Genomic DNA, 21,526 nt, shown 5'->3' with positions numbered 1-21,526 from the left:
ATCACTAATTCATTTAAAATGAGACAACCTTAATTCAAAAATATGGTGAAAGGATAGAACAGGAATCTGATAACCGACAAGCTGAAAGTAACGTAACCAGCTAACTGCGGTGCAGGTTACACCTTAACCTCACTTCTTCTAATAACCTGTTTTTTTTTTGTGTGCATGAACACACATCTTTTTCTTTTCGTTTGAATTCATTGTACATTTTGGGCCAGTCTTCTTTGCTCTTATCCATTTGTGTGTTTTCCCACATCCCCAGTTTCAAGTCTGGTTCATGCTATATCAAGTAAGCATGGCAGCAGCCAATCATTAATCAGCAACCCTCTTAATTGACCAAATTACCTGCACCTGTGCAAACCCATGATGTTGATATCCAACCACCAATCAGACTAGTAGTATTTATGTTCCCCTGAATGTGGTAAACACACTGATGATTATCCCCAGATGGAGTCTGTGTCTTCTGTGTTCTCAATCTGACAAACTGGTACTGACCGACTGTCAGGCTGACTTGAATATAAACAATGACAAATGGGTGGGCACACTGTTCTTCTCTGCATTCAAGGAATCCAGGACAGTATCAGTGAGTAATGTGGTTTATATACAACTTTTGCCCCTTGCACCTAAAAAATCCCCCTGAAACTGCATTGAAAAAAGGGCAAAGTTCAATGAAATATGAAACTCTCAAATTAGCACTTTTAAATGGTTTTAAAAGAAAAAAAGTTTTGAGATAGAAGTATAAGTAGTTGAGAGTGCTCTTTTGCTGTGTTGCCCATTACAAACTGTATAACAGCTTATTGCATTTCCAAAAGGCTTCTGGTAAACTACGAACCGTATGGACTGAATTATCCAACCACAAAATGTCTGCATTGGTGCTAACTTGATCAAATTATCTTATTAATATTGAACTGTAACAGCCCTAGAGGCCTTAAACGTCTCCTTATACAACTGGACTGCATTTTAGCTTCACAAATGACTCTGTGATTGGACAAAACATGCTGATATGCATTTTTGGGGGAGTATGGAATAGCATTAGTGGTTTGGTATAGCCAGAGGGGGAGAGAGATTGGTGATTTGCAATAATTACATGAAGAAAGTGATGCTGGCCGACTTAAAATGGAATAAACATGAGTGCTTAATGCACCCCTACATTAAGCTTCCCATACTCCCTGCATTGTTCTTAAGAAATTGGGCTTCTGAGAATTTATAATTACTTGTTTTACTCTTGGCCTAGCTTATGAAAGATTAAAATTATATTTAAGGCAGGCTTCTGCCTGTGTTGTTTGAGAAGTACTTTTGTATGCCAATATCTGTGGTGCTTATCACAGAAACGGATATCTTATAAACGGGTGTTCATGGATACTCAAAGCTACTCTGCCAAATTTGTCAGCGTCAAATGTAACATCTAAACTCTGTTCAGACATGCTGGGCGAGTAAAGCCCAGAGGAGCCCTCTACAGAAACGATCGAAGGGACCAAACGGCAGAAAATAAACAGCGTGGAAAAACATGGGCTTATGATAAGTCTACAGAGAAATGATTTGCTGGCCCTGTGCCATTTGATATCAGTTTGAATTAGAATGACATTATTGATTTTTGCAAGAGCAGCCTGACAATGTGCCTGTAGCCAGTCCTCGGAGAGTAAAGAGGCAGAAAAAGACGAAGAGACAGAGGGAGGCAGGGAGGGAGATAAAGAGGAACAGGCAGAGGAAGACAGATAGAGGGAGGGAGAACAATAAGCAGATAGAGGGAAGGGTAGGATGAAGGAAGAACAAGAGGTAGAAGCATGAGTGAGGGTCTGCTTGCAGAAATAGAACGACTCCCCAATCAATTGTGCGTTGGTGGCCTGCTGTGAGACTGCAGGGGATCCCTCAGCAGGAACACATAAAGGAGAGGTCATAATAGGCCAATACATTAGATAAATGGCATTTACTGCTATGGAAACGACTCCAACCTGGCTGGAGGTTGCCCACTGTGCTGGCAGCAGGTTTGTATTTATAGTCCCCTCCTGCCCCTCGCTGTGCAATTTCTCAGACACCCTACCACCACCATCACAGACAGACACACATACACCAACTCCACCCCCACATCCTGCTTTCCCTTCAGCCTTTTCTTGTGTATCCTTCTTCACCTCCCTTGGTCTTGGTGATCCTACATCTGATATCCTGCCACCCATGTACCCATCTCCCCTTCCTTTCCTGCAACCGGTTCCTGGTGTTCATAGTCTTCCAGGATGGCGCTGCTGCAGACTCGCTACTTCCTGTCAGCGCAAGAAAGTGTTGCCTGGGGAGCACCAGAGGCAAGGGGAAGTCATGAGGGGTGAATTTCAAACATGTCAAGATTGAGCTCTGCACTGTGGCAGATTTGTGGCTATGACTGACAAGTAGTGATCAACTGTCTTTAAAACTGCGCAACTGTTTTTATACTAACAATGGAGAAAACCCCTGTGTAATGTGTCAGTCATCTGACCCAGTTCCCCTCAGGGGTACGGATTGACTACAGCGTGTTTCAGCTATTTTTTTTTTTTTTTTTTTTTTTTTTTTTAAGGCACTACAGGCTTTACTGTTTTGGTTCAGTCTTATTGATCAACCTTGTTTCTAGACGCAAACCACCATCCAGCTGTTTTCAGTGAAAAATGCTCAGATAAACCCAGTGTACACTACCTTCTACCACAATTATCCGCTAAAGAGACAGATAATTCCTCCCGGCGTTGGTGGAGACCAAAAACGGAGCTAAAAGTGGGTTGCATATGGATGAATGGCCAAGTCTTTTTTTTTTTCCCGTGTGAAACAAAAAGTCAACATTGAATGTTTTTATTGAAGTTACGTAGGCTATGTAAGTTGTGTAAGTTATGCAAGTAATGTTACTTAACTTTTGTAAGTAACGTTATTTTCACAGAAACCATGTTTTCCTAAATGTAACCAAGTAGTTTTGTTGTCTAAACCTAACCAAATGGCGATGTTTCACTAAATTGACAATGTGCGGTTTTACAATGATAACTAACTCGAACAAACGTTGCATTTTTATTGTGGCTAACTTGACAGCGGAGCCCTACACATTGAAAAATAGAGTTAAACAGCAACGCTAAAGGGTCTTTACCAAGTGTCCATATATGATGAGGTGGGAGTGAGAATGTGTTGGATACAGCCATGCTGCAAGTTCACTTGTACTTTTTTTTTTTCCCCCCACAGTCAAAATTATTCAGCTATGGTGAAATGAAGACAATGCTGTGAAATAGGTCCCACTGATAACAGTGCAGTTGTGATAAGACACAATTATTACAACCCCATATGACAGGCATGTTCATTGGTACTCGATAAGTAAAGTGCATTTTAAATTAAATTGTGATGATTTTAAAGATTCAACATGTGAGTTAAGTGTCCCTGAGCATTTGTGTCACACATGTCTTGGACAGGGGGATTATGTGTTTTAATAGTGTACAGATATAGAAAGACAAATGGTCTTACAGTCTGACCCCTGGATTTCAATGGCCAAAATCTGGTGCCATAGTAAAAATCTACCAAAAATCTTAGGACTGCAGATGATGTCTCTGGCTTCTGGTGAAATAAATCATGTGGTAAACAGCCAACAGGTGACTGCGGGACTGATCTGATAGTGATATTGTTACAAGGGAGAAGGGAGATTGGGGAAATGATGGCATGAATGCTTACCCTCTGCATTTTTAATTTCCGTGGCTGGCTTTGATGGGGTTCCTGGAGTCACAAATACAAGGGCATTTTCATTTAGAATAAAGATGCTCCTCTCTCTATTTCCACTGTTTCCATTTATCCTGATGCCTTAATTTCAGCTTTACTGACACCTAAAAAGATTTCAGCATCTATTGTGTACAAAAACACCTCCTCTTCTCTCCTCCGCAGCCTTTATCTCCCATTGGTGGATGAATAATTAATTCCTTATTCAAAGGAAAAGGGCAAGCAGATTCACAATATTGTCTATGAACGAGTACTTCTAACCCACAGACCATTGTCACGTTCATGTCTCCCAGGGGAGCAATTCCAACACAATTTACTGGGCATGAACATTAGACTGCCAGAACCAGGCCAGAGCCCCTGCCTTCCCAACACAACAACTCTGGTCAACTAATGCACAGGGGAGGAGAAGACATCAGGGACGGCTTTGCTTTCAGGTAATGGCTCTTAGCGACGCCTATTCATTAAACTGAGTGTCTGAACAATAGAGCTCTACGTAATGCATCTGCTTTACACATCCTGCATTATTTATGAGTGTAGAACAGCTTTATATTCAGAATGGGTTAAAAGCTTAAAGGTTGTTGAGGGACTTGTGTGTATTCAACTCGGTGTATTGAGTATGATGGTGAAATTCTAAAGGGACACTGATTAAAAGCTGCAATAACCAACTTCTTCATTGTGAAGTAACAATAAATAAATGATATATATTGTTGTGCTGTAATAATTCTGTGCCTGTCTGTCCCCCAGTGTGTATGTGTATATACAGGCCTATAAATCCTCCCATTTGCCTAAAGGGGTCAGCATGCTCAAAGAACCACTTTGTGCGACATGTCGTCTGACCATGTCTGAAGGCAAAAGTGTTTATAACTATATTTGAATGCTGGAAAACCTGCCGTCATAGAGTGGAGCAAGATGCAATGATCTTTCAAATGGGGATAACAGCACACACTTTCAGACAATCTTTCTTCTAAGGCATTCATAGTGTTAAACTTGGTTCACTCAAAAAGAGATGGAAGTAGTTCAGTGAAAAATAAATAAGAGAGCTTGAGAGACACTCAAACGTTGCTTTCTTTCTCACCTTCGCGCACCTGGCCAGTTACTGCATGAAGTGGGAGTGCTTTTCGGATTGTAGGTTTCAGAAAGTAACTGAAATTGCCAGATGCGGCCCTCTAATTTCTGAAGTTGTGGGGGTCCAAATGCTGTTCTACCAACTGACAAGCACTTTGAGGCATATTGACACCCTCAAACCTTTAGTCATTCACGAAAATATGTCTTGAATTACGTCAGAGAAAACTAAACCTACCTCCAAACTAGGGATGAAACCATTACAGTTTAACGATAAACCATGGTAATTACAGTATGTATTTTAATTACCATTATAACCGGGTTCGGTTACCCTGCTATTATAAACTCTCGGCTAATACTGTCAGGCATCAACCAAAGTTAGTGACAGTCTCCCAGAAGCAGGTGCGGATGCGCAGTATGAAACGTTTGTTTGGGTCAGTGACAACAAGGCGGAAGTCAGTGTTGCAGAAGTCTGGTCGTATTTTAGTTTTCGTAAGAGCGCTGAGGGAAACTTGATTGAAGAAAATGACCTTTATAGCGAATGCAGCGTGAGTTAACTTTTAGCATTGGTTTGTCTCTCTTACTTGCTAACAGCTGAAGCTCTCAGTGTTAGCTGTTCTTGTAAAAATGATACACGTTTTTCTGCTGCTGTGTGCCTTGTGTGTCTGCAGACTCTATTCGTCCACTGTACATGATAACAAGTTACGCAGTTTAGTCAACCAACCAGCATATGTTGCTCATTTTAAATCCAGAAGCTATCTAATTAGTTGTAAAAGTGTCAGAACAGGAGAAACGCTACAGTCTGCTCTGTATTTATCAGTCAGTTGTTGGGCTCATTGCAGTTACTATCACTGTCTTTTAAAGAATTATTTGTTTTCACGTAATTGTGCATGGGTTCATTGTATTACCTATATAATTTAAAATCTTGATAATGCACACTTAAATGGTTTTCATAGGTTTACAAAAGGTATTGGCTGTTATTTTATTGTTTATGCAAACAATAAAATGTCAATTTTATTTGTAGTTTTCAATATAAAACTTGTTGAAATGGTTTCAGTACATTTTAATCTTTTTCAGCACATTTTTACAATACCGTGATACAGGGCTCCAGACTAACTTTTTTGACCTCTGTCCCGGAACCGTCCTGAAAAACAATTTGAACTGTCCAGAAGTTAACGTATAGCGTCTCAAAATCAAAATGTTGTTTCTTATTATCCTCTATTGTTGTTAGTGACATAATAAATGATTATAAATTGATAAAATAAGTAATATTTATTTTGCTTAATTCAAACAAAAAGATTTATAAACAAAACTGAAAAGTTATTGTTGGGGCACCTTTTTACCTTGATGATAAATTATTTAATTTCAATTCAGTTATAAACTCCTGGACTTTGTTTCAGCAGCTTTTCTGCTCATGTTCATAACTTTCTGCACATTTCTGCAATCTCACATATCTGTGTTCTCTGACATGTCCGGAAGAAAATCGTAATATTATGAGACATCGTTATTTAATGAGAATTTATAATCTCTTTTAAAAGTCTACCTGACCTATACTCTGCTGTGCTCCGCTTCAGACTATACTGAATGAGACAAGTGCACTGCACTTCAGAGGTAGAAACTGAAACCATCACTGCCAATCACGCAGACATCTCAGCGCAAATCCTCATGTTAACTTCTGCAGCTCAGATAAAGTGCAGCTCACAGTCCCAAACAGAGCCAGATTGTGCTTCAGGTTTTAGATGTTTTTAATGCAAAACTCTACCTCAGCACGCGGGCTACTTTACGATCACGCCGTATGCCAAGTTTCATCAACTGGGTGGAGATGGTTGTCGCAGCTAGTCGACAGTTATCCTGTGTGAGTCTGGCGTGACTGTAGTAACAGCGCGAGAAGACGGCCTTCGTTGTAGTCAGCGCTCAGTCGGTTCAGTTTGTCATTTGTTAAGCGTAATAAATAAACACATAGGTCTACACAATCCCTGTCATCCTAGAAGCATCCTACAGAATATTTCTTTTCGTCCCAAAAACATTTTCTATCGTCCCCAGGACAACAGGACGCTGCTAGTCTCGAGCCCTGCCGTGATAGTACTGTTAAGCGTGATCATTTTGGTCACTATAATTGTGATATGAAATTTTCATACCATTTCATCCCTACTCCAAACCAAGTACAAGACACAAAATAAGATGTTAAAAAGACACAACAAGCCTAAAGCAGCTTAGCTGCCTGCACTACCAACCTCCGACACACAGAGAAAACAAGATAACCTTAACGCGAAAATAAATTGAAGATAACTTTGGCAGGAGATATGTGAAACAGTAGAGCCAACCACACTGCAACTACAAAACCAAACCATCCAACCAAGGCATTGACATCAGTTGTCATAGTATTATTTTTAAAAGAAACACTGCAACGCAAAATGTTTTTCTCCCGTGATACTGTAACCAGCAGCAGCCTTGTTTCCTGCTAACTATCCTATAACTCCTGAAGCGATGGTCCACTCAGGAGTAGTGCAATGCTGGTCCAGTCAGCAGGACTGTAGTGCTGCCATGAAATAGAATTTTAAAAATACTAAAGTTTTGGCAGACAGACCCACTGTACACTACCTTCCCAACATCAACTAGCTGGTGGACATGGATAATTTATCAGCTAAAGAGCCAGAGCCTGGAGTTGGGGGAGACCAAAAACAGAGCTAAAAGAGAGTGAATATTGGACTTACATTTGTCACGTAACTAAAACAACCTTAGAGAATGCTAATGTTGCTTCTTGTCAGCTGGATGTTTAAATAATCCCTGCTCTTCCACTGCAAGCTACCCCAAGTTGACCAATCTGCATGTAGCGAATGCAACACTGTTGGAGCACATATGTAAATCCAGTGTAACTTATACCTTTTTATAAGGTACATGTTAAAATTCACACATGTAGCTGGGATCTATTTCTGTGTTCTCAGTACAGATGGGGATGTAGGAGTGATTTAATGAGAGGTGTGTGTGTGTGTGTGTTAGAGGGGTGATTGTAGGGGTAATCGTCAGCCTCCTGTTATATCCTGTCCTCTATAACCTCTCACTTCCACCAATATCATCACCTTTCAGCTTCTAGCTGAGTGTGTGCATGTATGTGTTTTACAGTGTTAATAAAATGTCTCACACATGCCACATATTGTACATCCATACACACAGAGATAACAGAAGAAATAGCAAAAACATAGATGATGTAGATACAAATTAGACATTAATTCAGATAAACACCATGTGTTGGACATGTATATTCTGTATGTATATACAAATTATGTATGTTGTATTGTATGGAGCAATCTCCTTGAACCTAAAAACTACGAGTCCAAACGAAACTTTATGACAAATCATTTAATAGTTAAAAGTTTTAGGGTTGGGCTATGTCTACAAAACTTCCATCGGACGATGTCTACAATGAAATATCGGGATGGACGATGTCATCGGGAGGGGCAGCAGTCGTCTTATGTGCATGTGTTCTCACACAGACTTCACTCAATGGGAAGACTATTAACTTACGTTACAAGCCGCGGTTGATATTTTACGCATGGACCAGGTAAAGCAACGGTGAACACACAGATGTTGGTTTCAGTTGTCTGATAGGCTGCGCCATTAATAAGCTGACGTGCGACTCACCTGAACCAGATGAATGATGGCATCGTCTATTGGCCCGACCCTAGTAAGTTTGATTCATCATTTTGGGAAGGTGTTATTATAGGGGTTATAATTTTTTTGACCCAAGTGCCTATTCCTGCAGGTGGTGGACCCACAAGGTGGCTGCTCCATGTAGTTCTTTTGGGCTTTGCATGATCAGGCCCCATGGGTTAAGGCCCGACCACTGTTTGCCTCCAGGTAGGGGCCCTGGTTTTCCTTGTTCCAGGTGATCCACCTCCTTCCTTGACGATTCTGCATGTACTGTATATATGAATAACCTGTAACATTAAACACGACACAGTCATAAAAAAGCAGACCTTCACTCCATGTCGGTGTCCTTGGCTACACAGCAGCAGCTCACTGCTTGAATGAGTAAGTGGAGAATCAGACTTTGCTCCTCTTTGCCTTTTGGACCTCTGAAAGGACAGTCAGTTCCTGAACCCATCTCAGTGATAGTTAGTCAGAATTTGAATGGACTTAGCTAAGACACAGGTCAAAAGGAATAACCCCTACCTGGAGACTAAAGATCAGTGTAATTAAGGTAAACAGTGTGGTGTCCGAACAATAATGCTGCGATGATGTGTTGAGAGGAAACCCGCTTGACACTGTTCTTGATCATAAAAGTTTATTAAATCAAAGAGTTCAGCCTCAATTACAAGCTCTGCAGCAGCTTGGAGAGTGACCCAGCCCGATGGCCACTCTGTCTCTCTGTACATCAAACATAGCTTATATAGGACATGTTTAGGTATCTGTTAGGTACCATAGAAGGGTTTGAGTCTGCATAGTAAAAGGTCAAACCCATAGAAGGGTACAGTACTATTTTGAGGTAACAAAACAAGGGGTTAGAGGTCAAATTCTATAGAAGGGTTCAGTCTCTACATAACCACCAATCACTGCTCTCCCTGTAGAAGGTCACTGACCCTCTGTCTTGCTGCTACAGTGCTATTTTGAACTGTTATGAGTCAAATGCATAAGTATTGGATACTACAACAGCAAGTCGATTGTTAAATACTTTCTGATGCATTGTGAAAGAATTCTGATGTTGTTTAGTCCTACTTATGTCTAATCACGTGAGTACACAGTAAAGAAGTGGGGAGATTCTTCACATGGAACAGTCTTGTGCAACCATAATAACCATCAGACCATTGCTTGTGCACTGTCTGACATTAGAAAATATGTGATTCACCAGAAAAGTGGAGGAAATGTATAAGGCTTCAATTAGAAATTACACTTTTCCTCCTTGACCACTGCGTTCCAACTTGTGCATATTCTTCAGCAATACAACTGCTCCTTCTTTCACATTAAGAGGCCACCGCTTTAACAAATAGATCGAACCAGCAATGTTATGAATTCCATGTCTGAACACATTTTAAAAAGAAAATATATGGCATGCCAGATGCACTGCGCCGAATATCTCTGATATATCCATATATAACTGTGTGTCAAATGCTGTACTATAAATAGCAAGCATCAACATGTCTCAATTATTGACTCAGGCTTGTGACAGTTTGGATCATCAGATGTTATAATACAGTGGTGTGAAAAAGTGTTTGCCCCCTGCTTGATTTCTTATTTTTTTGCATGTTTGTCACACTGAAATGTTTCAGATAATGAAACATTAGACAATAACACAAGTAAACACAAAATGCACTTTTTGTTTTTGTTATAAGGGGAAAAAATCCAAACATACATGGCCCTGTGTGGAAAAAGTGATTGCCCCCTAAACCTAATAACTGGTTGTGCCACCCTTAGCAGCAACAACTGCAATCAAGCCTTTGCCATAACTGGCAATGAGTCTTTTACAGCACTGTGGAGGAATTTTGGCCCACTCATCTTTGCAGAATTGCTGTAATTCTGCATTGGTACACAATGGAGGGTTTTCGAGCCTTAACTGCTTTTTAAGGTCATGCCACAACATCTCAATCGGATTCAGGTCAGGACTTGTTTTCCATTCAGAGGTGGACTTGCTGGTGTGTTTTGGATCATGGTCCTGCTGCAGAACCCAAGTGCGCTTCAGCTTGAGGTCACGAACAGATGGCCGGACACTCTCCTTCAGGACTTTTTGGTAGACAGCAGAATTCATAGTTCCCTTTACTACAGCAAGTCTTCCAGGGAAGCAGCCAAACAGCCCCAGACCATGACACTACCACGACCATATTTTACTGTTGGTACAATGTTCCTTTTCTGAAATGTTACTTTTACACCAGATGTAATGGGACACACACCTTCCAGAAAGTTAAACTTTTCTCTCGTCAGTCCACAGAGTATTTTCCCAAAAGTCTTGGGGATTATCAAGATGTTTTCTGGCAAAACTGAGATGAGCCTTTATGATCTTTTAGCTCAGTTTTTGCCCAGTCTCTTTCTTATGGTGGAGTCGTGAACACTGACCTTAACTGAGGCAAGTGAAGCCTGCAGTTCTTTGGATGTTGTTGTGGGGATTTTTGTGACCTCTTGGATGAGTCGTTGCTGCGCTCTTGGGGTAATTTTGGTCAGCCGTCCACTCCTTGGAAGATACAATAGTAAACATTCTCTGCAATAGACCATTTTTTTAATTTTTTTTTTATGGCAATGGCTTTCCGAATGGCTCTGGGTTGCCCCCAGCAAACCAGTCACGTTGGTTGATATAAAATGCATGATTACTGATGCGTCCGGATTGTCACTACAAACAATACAGGTAAATACAGAGTGATTTACCTGGTGATAAGCTTGATCAGCATTGTGTGAACTTGTTTGGCGAGGTCTTGAATGTAACGGATGTTCATTTGTATGTAAAAGCCCTGCACTCCATATAGGATTAATCATAAAATCAGTTTAGAAATTAAGAGATGTTGAGCGCTAAGAGCAGCTGATGTGCATCCCGTCTCTGTTTGCAAGGTGCAGTAGGCCGATGAATAATTGAAACTGTGGATGTACAGCCACGAAGTGTAGCACTGGGCTGGTTGTGATAGAGCCTGGCTGAACAAACCGAGAACAGCAGGAGTGTTTTAGCAGGCTGGCTGCCACTCTGTGATGCCACCTCTAGTCTGGCAGGGACAGATCGCTGTGTAACGAGCCTCATTAGAACACAACTCCATTGCCACATCAAAGGCTTCCCGTTTTATACCAGGAGTGAGATCACAATCCTTGGGATATTTCAGCACCTACTCCATCCCCCAAACCTTCACATCTCCCTCTCAGAGAGCAGGAGGAGGCAGAGTCAAAGTTTTGGGTCATTTTTAGATCTATGCCGCTGAGTAGCAGAGGCGGCGCTGATTAATACAGAATTATGATAATGATCTGGAGGATGGGGAAAGGGCAGATGAGGCTTCTTATTATCTCCCTTGCTCAGGTGATGATGGATCTAGGCTTTGCTGCTCTCTGACATTGGAAGGGACAGAGACAGACTTCTTCATTTTGTCAAGTCAGTGGGCCCCAAATCAGGAGGATGTTTTTTTTTTCTAGTCTGGGCCGACGTCGCCGTCCATTTTTTGGTCAGGGCATTCACGCTGGGTTGTAAATATCTCAGGGAGGAGAGAGTGACCTCGTTTCCACCTGATATCACACACACACACACACACACACACACACACACACACACACACACACACACACACACACACACACACACACACACACACACAAAAATGCACCTCCCCCTCTGTTCTGCATTACTCTAATTGGAGCTCGGAGTATGCAGGCATCGCCAGACACCCCCCTTCTCTCTCTTTCTGTCTCCCTCCCTCCCATTTTCCACGTCAAAGTCACATTTCTATCTCTCTGTCACGTCTTTCTTTTTCTTTCTGTCAGTTTTCAGTTTCACTGATTTCAACTTAACCGGCTGTATTATTATATAGTGATTTGTTTTATATTATAGTCTGTAGTGGATATCACTACCACTGCGTAAAAAAAATCAGAAACCAAAAAGGATTTCCGTCAAAAGTTGTGCTGGACCCTATTTTCACAAAGGTTGAAGATGACACCTCCCACTTGAAAGTCAACGAGATGGATTTACTTCCTCCACACTATCAGTATATTGTCGGTGACTGCACTTTTTTGTTTGTCCTTGATCACTGATTAATGAAGTCAAGCAACAGCATTCAGGCATACACACCAAACTCAATACAAACTTTCCTGCCACAGCAGTTCCATCCTCCCACTCCTCTCATATACCAACACTATAGAAAATATTTCAGGGAATGTTATTTATGGAAACTGGTAAATACTATTTCCACCATGAGAATCATTTACGGTGCACCTACAGGAATAAACACAATTTCACAAATTCAGTTTGTAATGTGGTAACGCACTGCTCATTTACAGATGCTCTCATGCAGCACTAAATCAAGAGCAATTTGTTAAACATTTGTTTCTCGAGTCCTCTGCACGCAACATCTCATGCATGGTTAAACAGTGGGGAGTCAGTCAGTAGAAAACATTCAGACCTGTTGGCCCAAACATAGTGAGGGTTGTTGAACTTCTTAAACTCAGAATCATCAGATGTGCCTTAATTGTGCTAGGTTTACCAATGCACTTAAAAAATAGTGCAATCTAAATGAAACTGGCTAAATAATGCTGTAGCTGATCTGTACACATGCAATTTTCTAAACATATTTATTGAATGTCTTTATCCACACAATGACCCAGAAAAGCCTGTTGCCGTACCACATGGTCCTACTTTGTCAAAATTCTCCATCCTATACCAGCAGTCTATTAGCCTGCTTGCGCTAATTATGTTTCATAGAGCAGGTGACTTTGAAGTTAGCAACAGATGCAGATCTGGAAGCCTAATTGCTTTGTTTCTATACTTTTCTCTTTTCTTCTTTTTATTTAGTGTAGACCTAGACTTTACTGCAAAAAAGCTAACAATGATTTATAAAAAAAGCTTAATAGTTTGGTGGACATGTTTCTCTGTATGCATGAAGGCTAGAGAAGTAGGGTGGGGTATTGTTTTTCAATTCTTGGACTGAAACATGTGAAGCTCCTTGAAATTGTGATTATTCTTTAACGCAGATTGTCAAAGTCATTCTGAGGGGCAAATTCACAAAGAAACGATTGCAGCCACTGATAGCACCATGAATTGTCTTTTTCTTTATTGTTCAAGTGTACTGAAGTAACATATCACACGACATGGTTAAGCAACATTTGAGTCACAACATTTTATAAATGCAGCTGCAAGAACAAAACTTTCCACTCATATCTTCAAATGTTTGATTTGAAAGAGAACATATTCTAATTCTAGTTATAACTATTCAAATAATCTATTAACTCCCACCTGCTTTTTCATTTGTTTCTGATTGCGGGATGTCTCTCTTTTTTCTATGACTCATTCTGTATTGAGTGTTTTGAGTGATTGTTATTTGGGGTGCTTTAAATGTGCTTTAACCCCCTCATGTCTCTGGGTGCATGGAGAGCTGTTTTCTCTCCTCTGCTCTGTGCTGGACTGTTTCATTGTCTCCACTTCTTGTAGCAGTAAGTTTTATGTTTTCTAGTTTCATTCCCTCATGGTGAATATCAGGTATTGGACTGTCAGTGCCATCTGTCACATATACTGTGATCAGTGGCAGTCTGAAGCATCTGTATATCTGTTTCAAGAGCTAATGGGCCCCTTTATCATATCAGAAGTTGGTTTGCATAAATAATGGTACAGGTATATTTTTAATCTAATTTAAATGCACTATTTGCACTTTCAGCCTTATTGTAAACTCGAAATTGTGGCCTTTAAAGGACCAGAAAAATAAATTGTATATGCAAAAGCACAAAATGACTTTAATCACAAATCAATGACCTAATTTTAGAAAACGTTTGCGTACACAAATTTATTTATTTATAGCCGAGACATTAACCGTTCATTTGCAGCTGGTTAGAATATTCTAACATAAATTATGCTAGAGAAATACAGCAGAGAGTGAAAAGTGTGCCAACCTCCCCTACACAGGGATGCTGAGAGAAGGTCTGTCTATATAATGTCGTCATACCAAATGATGCGCTAATATATTTATATTCAAATGAATATTTGTCATGTTCATTTGAATGGTCAGGATAACTTATATCTAATAGTTATTAACAACAAATTTACAACTATTTGAGATAGTAAATCGTAAACACCAACATACTGTCAAAGAAGGTACAGCAACTACTCAGTCAACAGGAACTAATGCATGAGAATTGAAAGAGAGGAAGAGAGAGAGATGTGATCCATGACCAGTTCATCATGGTTTGTAATACTGCTGCGTGGTGGGGATACAGACGTTTCATAGAGGAGCTCATCCCATGAGCTCTCACTCTTTCTTTTTTTATTATCAGTTGATGGTTTTTTTATAATGCATAGTTTCAGGTGTGCTGAGGGTGTTGCAGCACCCCTACCTCCACAATCCACACATTGAGTAAAATAACTATTTTATTTAAAAAAATTCAATTTTCACACCTCAGTTTCATTTGAAACAGAACATTGCCAAGGCCACCAATTGCTTCCCCTGGCTACAAACACTGCTGCCATGATCACTGGAAAGTCTGGGTCTGACACCCCTTATAAATGCACTTTGGTTACCACCTCTATATATATATCTTACTTACTGTTATTTTAATAACCATAATCTGGCTGTTATATCCATAAAGCCAGTCTGCTAAAATCTTCTCAGTCTTTTAAGGTGTTTGACTTGTCAGTCACGGACAGGTCTAAATTTTGTAATAAATTTCTTTACATTTTACATAGGCCAGACATTGCAGGTAAATAGGGTAAAAATTTAACTAATAGCCTAGATATCACCATGAAACTTTCCTAGTTGATTACTTACATTAAGACAATTGTTTTTTAATTACAGATTTTCTGAAATATTATGTTTAAATATGCAAATGCAGGCAGTATCTAGTGAAATATGTGCTCAAGAACTGGATTAAATCAGGTTCAGAATTATTGTTTTATTTGTTGACACATTATACTCAAATGTTTTTGAGAGGGGATTTTGGATATCTCTTTTTATTATTTCATAAATCAAAAAACACAATCAACAGGCATAACATTTTTCTACCAATTTTTTGGAATAAAATGTTCATAGTCTGAAATGCTATAATTCAGGCTATGATTAATGTATGAACAAACACCTCTGTAAAAACCTTCAGAATATAGTCAGGAATACGACTGGAAAGTCTGGTGTATGTAAGTGCTAGTGAGTAGAGATTTTAGGCTCGGAGTATAAGGAAAAACTCATTTTGAGAAAACGGCCTGTAAAGATATGTACTTTATAACAATTTTACTGAAAATCAATATTTACAGACCCAATATCAAATCAGATCCTTAACAACACCACTATATAACATCTCAAACACATCAACACTGATAACTGAGTAACAGCACGTCTGAACAGTCACACTTACACACACAGACAGAGCCACCCGTGGCAAGCTAAATCGGGAAGTGTCAAAGTACACTGTGTGATACATCTAAACCAACTAATCACATTGTCAGAAATCGACACTAGCCAATGAGATTTCATGCTTAGCTTTAATCTACCTCTGTACTTTCATGTTTGGGTGCTTGTACAAAGGAGATGACCATATTTGGATCCAAACAAATTGTGCAGGAGAGGGAGGGCTTTCCAATGGGACCGGTGATGATATGGTGCAGACAGCGATAGAAAGCTAACTTTTAGGACGAATATACAGATGCAAAGAGACAAACTGCAGGGAAAGTACTGTATTTAGGACTCCCCCCCCCCCCCCCCCCCCCCCCACTAGTCTGAAAGTAGACATGTTAAGGAAGCAAAGTAACCCAAAATCTCAAAATGGACGAGTGCATGATAAAACATTGTTTTTGTCAGTTGTTTCTCATCTTAACATATTATTCATATTTCATTAAGTAATCAGGTGGTAGTTAAATTTCTTGCTAAAGTACAGTAATGGCTAACCGCACAGTTAAAACTGAAACCTTCAAACAATTCTCCAAAACAAAATTAACTTCTTAAAAAATGATCAAGGTTCTCCTTCTTCCCCCTGTCCCACTCTTTCTACTTGCTGCTCTCTCTCTTTCCAGATCAAAGTAGTTACTGTAGTCCTTCCAGTGCTGTTAATTGAACATATTTCCAGTCCACCCACCTGCTTATTCAGAGTCGCCCACATCAAAGAACCTAGGAGGAACCTTGACTGTTGCTGTGATGAAGACTAGGCCTACCACTCTGTTATTCTAGCTCTGCCTTGGGCTTGGAACTCTGACTTTATCAACAGAAGTCCCATGGGAAAAGTAATGGATTAATCACAGAGAGCAAATCAAGCATGCTAAAAGGGAAAGGGACTGTCTCAAAGCTAAAACTATAGCAGTGGTATTGCCTTTCCAAGATGAAAAACACTTAGAAAAGAGAAGGGACTGAAGAAGCTGCAGATGTGGTTCTTATCCAGCTCAGTTTGATTATGCTCAGCTCATTCACTAAAAACATAAAACATTAACTTAAAGGTGGCTTTCTTTTTCACAAGCCTGTCTATGCTGACTTTTGTTTCTTCTAATTAATCCTGATCTAATAAATCAGTAATTAGGTATTGTACCCCAACAACGATACATTTAACACGTAGCATGCTTGTTCCGGCTTGTGAGTTAGCTAAGGATGTGACGACTGTCAGAATTGTCATCAGCAGAGCTCAGGATTTTAAGTGAGGAGGTGGTGGGAAACTCACACATTCCTGAGGAATCTGTCATACTTAGCGCTGATTTCAGAAATAGCAATAGTATGCCGTCTGACTAAAGCACCAGAGGGGCAGATGGCATTTTTCATGAATCACCTGTCTAACATGTTTGCGGCCAGATGGTCCGGTGGCACAGACAAATCCGCAACAGAAATGGTAAAACTGATCTAGTACAATTCTTATGAATTATGGACAGTTTTGTGACAGTGCAGGACCAACCTAAACTGATCAAAGTGAGTTGATTTTCATGTAACGTAAACTTGTGAGTTAGCTACTATTGTCTGTGCAGGTACTATGTCCGGATGTGAACACAAATGGTTTGCACACTGTCACACTATCATGTTTTTTTAAGGTTCATTTTTCTGTTTACTTAAGTTGCTTTGCTAATTTAGCATCATAGGTTGTTAGCCAGGGCTCCAGACTAACTTTTTTCACCTCCATACCAGAACTGTACTGAAAAACAATTGGAACCGTCCTGAAGTTAAGCGTCCCAAAATCAAAATGTTGTTTCTTTACTTTATTATCCTCTATAGTTGTTAGTGACGTAATAAATGATTATAAATTGATAAATAATATTTATTTTGCTTGATTCAAACAAAAAGATTTTTAAACAAAACTGAAAAAAAAGCACCTTTTTACCTCCATGATAAATTATTTTATTTCAATTCAATTATAAACTCCTGGACATATATGAACTCCTTTCAGCAGGTTTTCTGCTGATGTTCAAAACTTTCTGCACATTCAGAATCTCACATATCTTTGTTTTCTTTTGTCAAGCAAAAAATTGTAATATTATGTGACTAACATCATTATTTCATCATTATGAATCAATTCATAATATTATAGTCTACCTGACCTATACTCTGCTGTGCTCCCCTTCAGGCTGTACTGAATGAACTGCACTTCGTCGGAGGTATACACTGAAACCATTCACTGCCAATCACGCAGACATCTCAGCGCAAATCCTCATGTTAACTTCTGCAGCTCAGATAAAGTGCAGCTCACAGTCCCAAACAGAGCCGGATTGTGCTTCAGGTTTTAGATGTTTTTAATGCAAAACTCTACCAGCGAGTCTGCAGGTACAGCCTCAGCGCGCACAGGTTTCTTTACGATCACAGCGTATGCCGAGTTTCATCAGCTGGGTGGAGATGATTGTCGCCGTTAGTCGACGTTATCAGAATATTGTTTTGTTTTTCACTGCGTGACGAGATTGATGTGTGGCACTTAATGCTAGCCTACACAGTGCGATTGAGAAGTCGAAAGCCGTTTGTGACTGAGAGAATCAATGGACCTGTAACGTTACCACGGGAACAGGTGAGCAGCCAGCCTCCTGTGTGAGTCTGGCGTGACTGTAGTAACAGCGTGAGAAGACAGCCTTCGTTGTAGTCAGCACTCGGTCAGTTCAACGCCTCTATTCCCACTTTTCCTTACCTGCAGAAACAAAAACTTAGCCAAGGACAGCTTTGTCTGAAACTCCATTAGCTGTCATCCTCTGGTCTACTGGCAATTGCTTATTCCCACAAACAATGCTTCAAGTGCCTCAGCACCAAGCACATGTGTAGTGGATAAGCCAGAATGCTCTCTATGCAGGTGAGGTATTTTGGTTACTCCCTTGAGCTGCAGTTGGAACACAATAATCGTGATGACCTTCTGTGCCAAAAAGGATGTGTTTAGGAACAGTCCTCCCAGCCTTGATGAAAGAGGACGACTCCATGCAACACACTGGATGACACTAACAACTCTTGTCTATCTCTGCTTATGCAGAGTTATATTATTGTATTACTCCAGCTTCTCTTCTAGTAAGATGATAATTTTTCTGCTACAAGCAACTACAGACTGCAGGAGCTGTAGACTAGGAAAAAAGCACCTGCAGCTTGTTTTGCTGCCACCCTCCATGCCTCAGCTGTCCACAGAGTGGGCCTAAAGACAGGTGAGAGACACTTTGTTACCCCCATCATGACATGTGGGAGTGGTTAGAACTCCTAATAAAAATTTTTTAGTTGAAAAATTCTCAACAGTGCGTCACTTTAGTCTCATTACATCAGTATTTCTGAAATCCTGGCTACGGCCCTGAATATGTAATAACTTTGTCTAGCATTACTATATAGATTAAGACATGGTGTCCTCGCTGTCATTAAAAACATCGCCAGCACCAGAAACATGTACTGCAGGAGAAAACACAAAGCAGGCTGAGATCTTGCTACAATGGTTGTTACATTTCTGGTGGTGAAGGTGTGCTGAAGCCTCTGCAGGCAGGTAGTGCAACAACGCAATGAGGAAATGAAATTTTCAGTGGTCACTAAGCCGGTTGCTACTACAGTCTCATAGATCTTGTCACGGCCCTGTCCACTGTCAGAGTCTTGTAGATGTGGCTTGATATCACCGCATTTCATCACAACACAGGAAGGGTTCCTGCTGTAGGCAAACAATTCATCCCCTCGAGGGACACTGTGGGTTGTGAGAAGGAGGTGAAGGTGACCTAGGTAGCGTCTCATTTCCCGAGAGCCATCGGGTGAGTTCAATCTCCTTCGCCACTTCATGGAAGTCTGGCAAGGCACAGTTATGCTTAAATCTGCTAAGCTCTAGTTTGAACTCTTATCAATTAATCTTTTCACGCTGTTAATTGTTGTAGAGAAAGAACTGCTGCACAGAAATGATTTATTACCTTTGTTTTGTGTGAGAAGATAAGGAAGTAATATCAAAGATTTTCATTTTGTTGCCATTCTTCTTGTCTAACTATTGATTGAATTATTCAGTGAGCATTCAGTGAAATGCCTCTTTAAATTTGTTTTTGTTTAATCTGGTTCTGGTTCTCTATGCACTTTATATACTTTAATAATTAACTTTCTGGTTAATAGAAACATGGGTATACTATGACTTACAGTTGGTGATCAAGATGTTTTGTTTATTTTGTCTTTAAAGCCAATGATCGTAGATGGCTGGATATCAACAACCGTGGGGTTAGAGAGCATTGCAGAACAAACCCTAGATACTTTGCCATCTTTGTTGTTGTTTTAAGACAAAATCTTAAAACAAGGGATTCTATCAGATTTCACTTTTATAGACTAATTATTGGGCTAAAAATGTTACGTTGGTTGTCATATCCACAGACATGCACAATGCTTACATCCCTTAATGTTGTAATGCTTAAAAGCGTACTCTACTGATTGTCAGACAGAAAAAGTACAAAAATCAAAGTGGCAAAACAAAAGAGATCCTCGTTTTTTAATTTACGTTTATTCATTTGGCAGAAGGTTTAATGTAAAGCAACTTACATTTGAGGAACAACATACAAGCATCAGTAAAGAAAGAGATCTACAGTGGAAATGACAATACATACTAGTAAGAGCAGCAATAAAAACTAGTAAGAACTATTATTATTAAGAGCATACGGCATCAAGAGGATAAGTACCTAGGGGAAGAAGTAAGAGTTAACGGATATAGCAAACAAGACAAGAGAATTGTAAGGGGATAGAAGGATAAGAAGAGCACAGGAAGTACATGTTAGAGGTTAGGAGTTAGAGGTGTTATAAGAGAAAGTGTTCTCAGAAGAGATCCTTGAAGTTAGAGAGGGACACCCCTGCTCTGATGGCATGTGGTGGCTTGTTCCACCATTGTGGTGTCACAGATGAGAACTGTGTCGTTAAACAAGTACTTTTGCTTGGCGCCCCCCCACCCCCCACCCCCGTAATGGAATCAGCTGTGCACGTTTACAGGTAATAGATATTTATTGGTCTTTTTGGAAATCCGTGGTGTGTCATACAGCAAACATCTGATGGCTGTGCTGTTCACACCACACAACTTGACAGCATGTGACGGGAGTCTTGAAGTCGTTGTGGCGTTCACACTACGTGTCTGATCGGTGACAGGGGGTCACCTGATGCTGGTCTCCAAACCACGTTTGGTCAAGAAAACACACGAGAAATGTGAAACACGAAATGAGCGATCCTGCACACGAAACAGCTGTTTGTTATTACAAAGATAGCAATTATAAAGACAAAGAATCTGGGTGAAGGATGGAGTAGCACACGCAGGTAGCAGGGATTGTCTGAGCTACAGAGAGAGCTAGAGGGGAGTTAAAAGGTGCAGCTCCCCGACACCCATTTAAGTCTTGACTGTGAGGTTACAACTAACGGCCCAAAAAGGAGAACAACAAACGCACGTGTGCGCATTAATAGCTGAGGACTGCGGCTTACTTTGGCTAGCCTTCAACTCAATCAATCATGATTTCAGTTAAATGCTAAAGTTTCTGTTACTGTTACCTTGTGTGTGGTCCGCTGGCAGAACACCGGGTGCTTTCTAATCAGATGCCGTCGTGCTGTTGCCGAGGCGACATAAGTTTTGTTTTACGGTGGACGGACTGTAACATCACAGAGTTGTTGTTTTCTTTAGCTTGAAATAATCCCATACTTTGGACAATTTCTTATTTGTCCCTCACTAT

The 21,526-nt window shown here is 40.2% G+C and overlaps 1 long non-coding RNA gene across 1 annotated transcript in view; it reads left to right on the top strand.

The window, feature by feature from the left end:
- Positions 1 to 455: 455 nt before the first annotated feature.
- LOC123959044 overlaps positions 456 to 21,526 on the top strand; it is a 39,218-nt gene continuing 18,147 nt past the window's right edge. The window contains exons 1-2 of the long non-coding RNA XR_006822203.1: positions 456 to 583; positions 4,005 to 4,145. This is a non-coding gene — a long non-coding RNA (uncharacterized LOC123959044). The remainder of the gene's footprint in view (positions 584 to 4,004; positions 4,146 to 21,526) is intronic.

This window comes from Micropterus dolomieu, linkage group LG20 (genome assembly GCF_021292245.1).
Source record: "Micropterus dolomieu isolate WLL.071019.BEF.003 ecotype Adirondacks linkage group LG20, ASM2129224v1, whole genome shotgun sequence".
Lineage (NCBI taxonomy): Eukaryota > Metazoa > Chordata > Actinopteri > Centrarchiformes > Centrarchidae > Micropterus > Micropterus dolomieu.
Note: the sequence above shows the minus strand (reverse complement) of the source record. Positions and strands in the feature narration are given on the sequence as shown.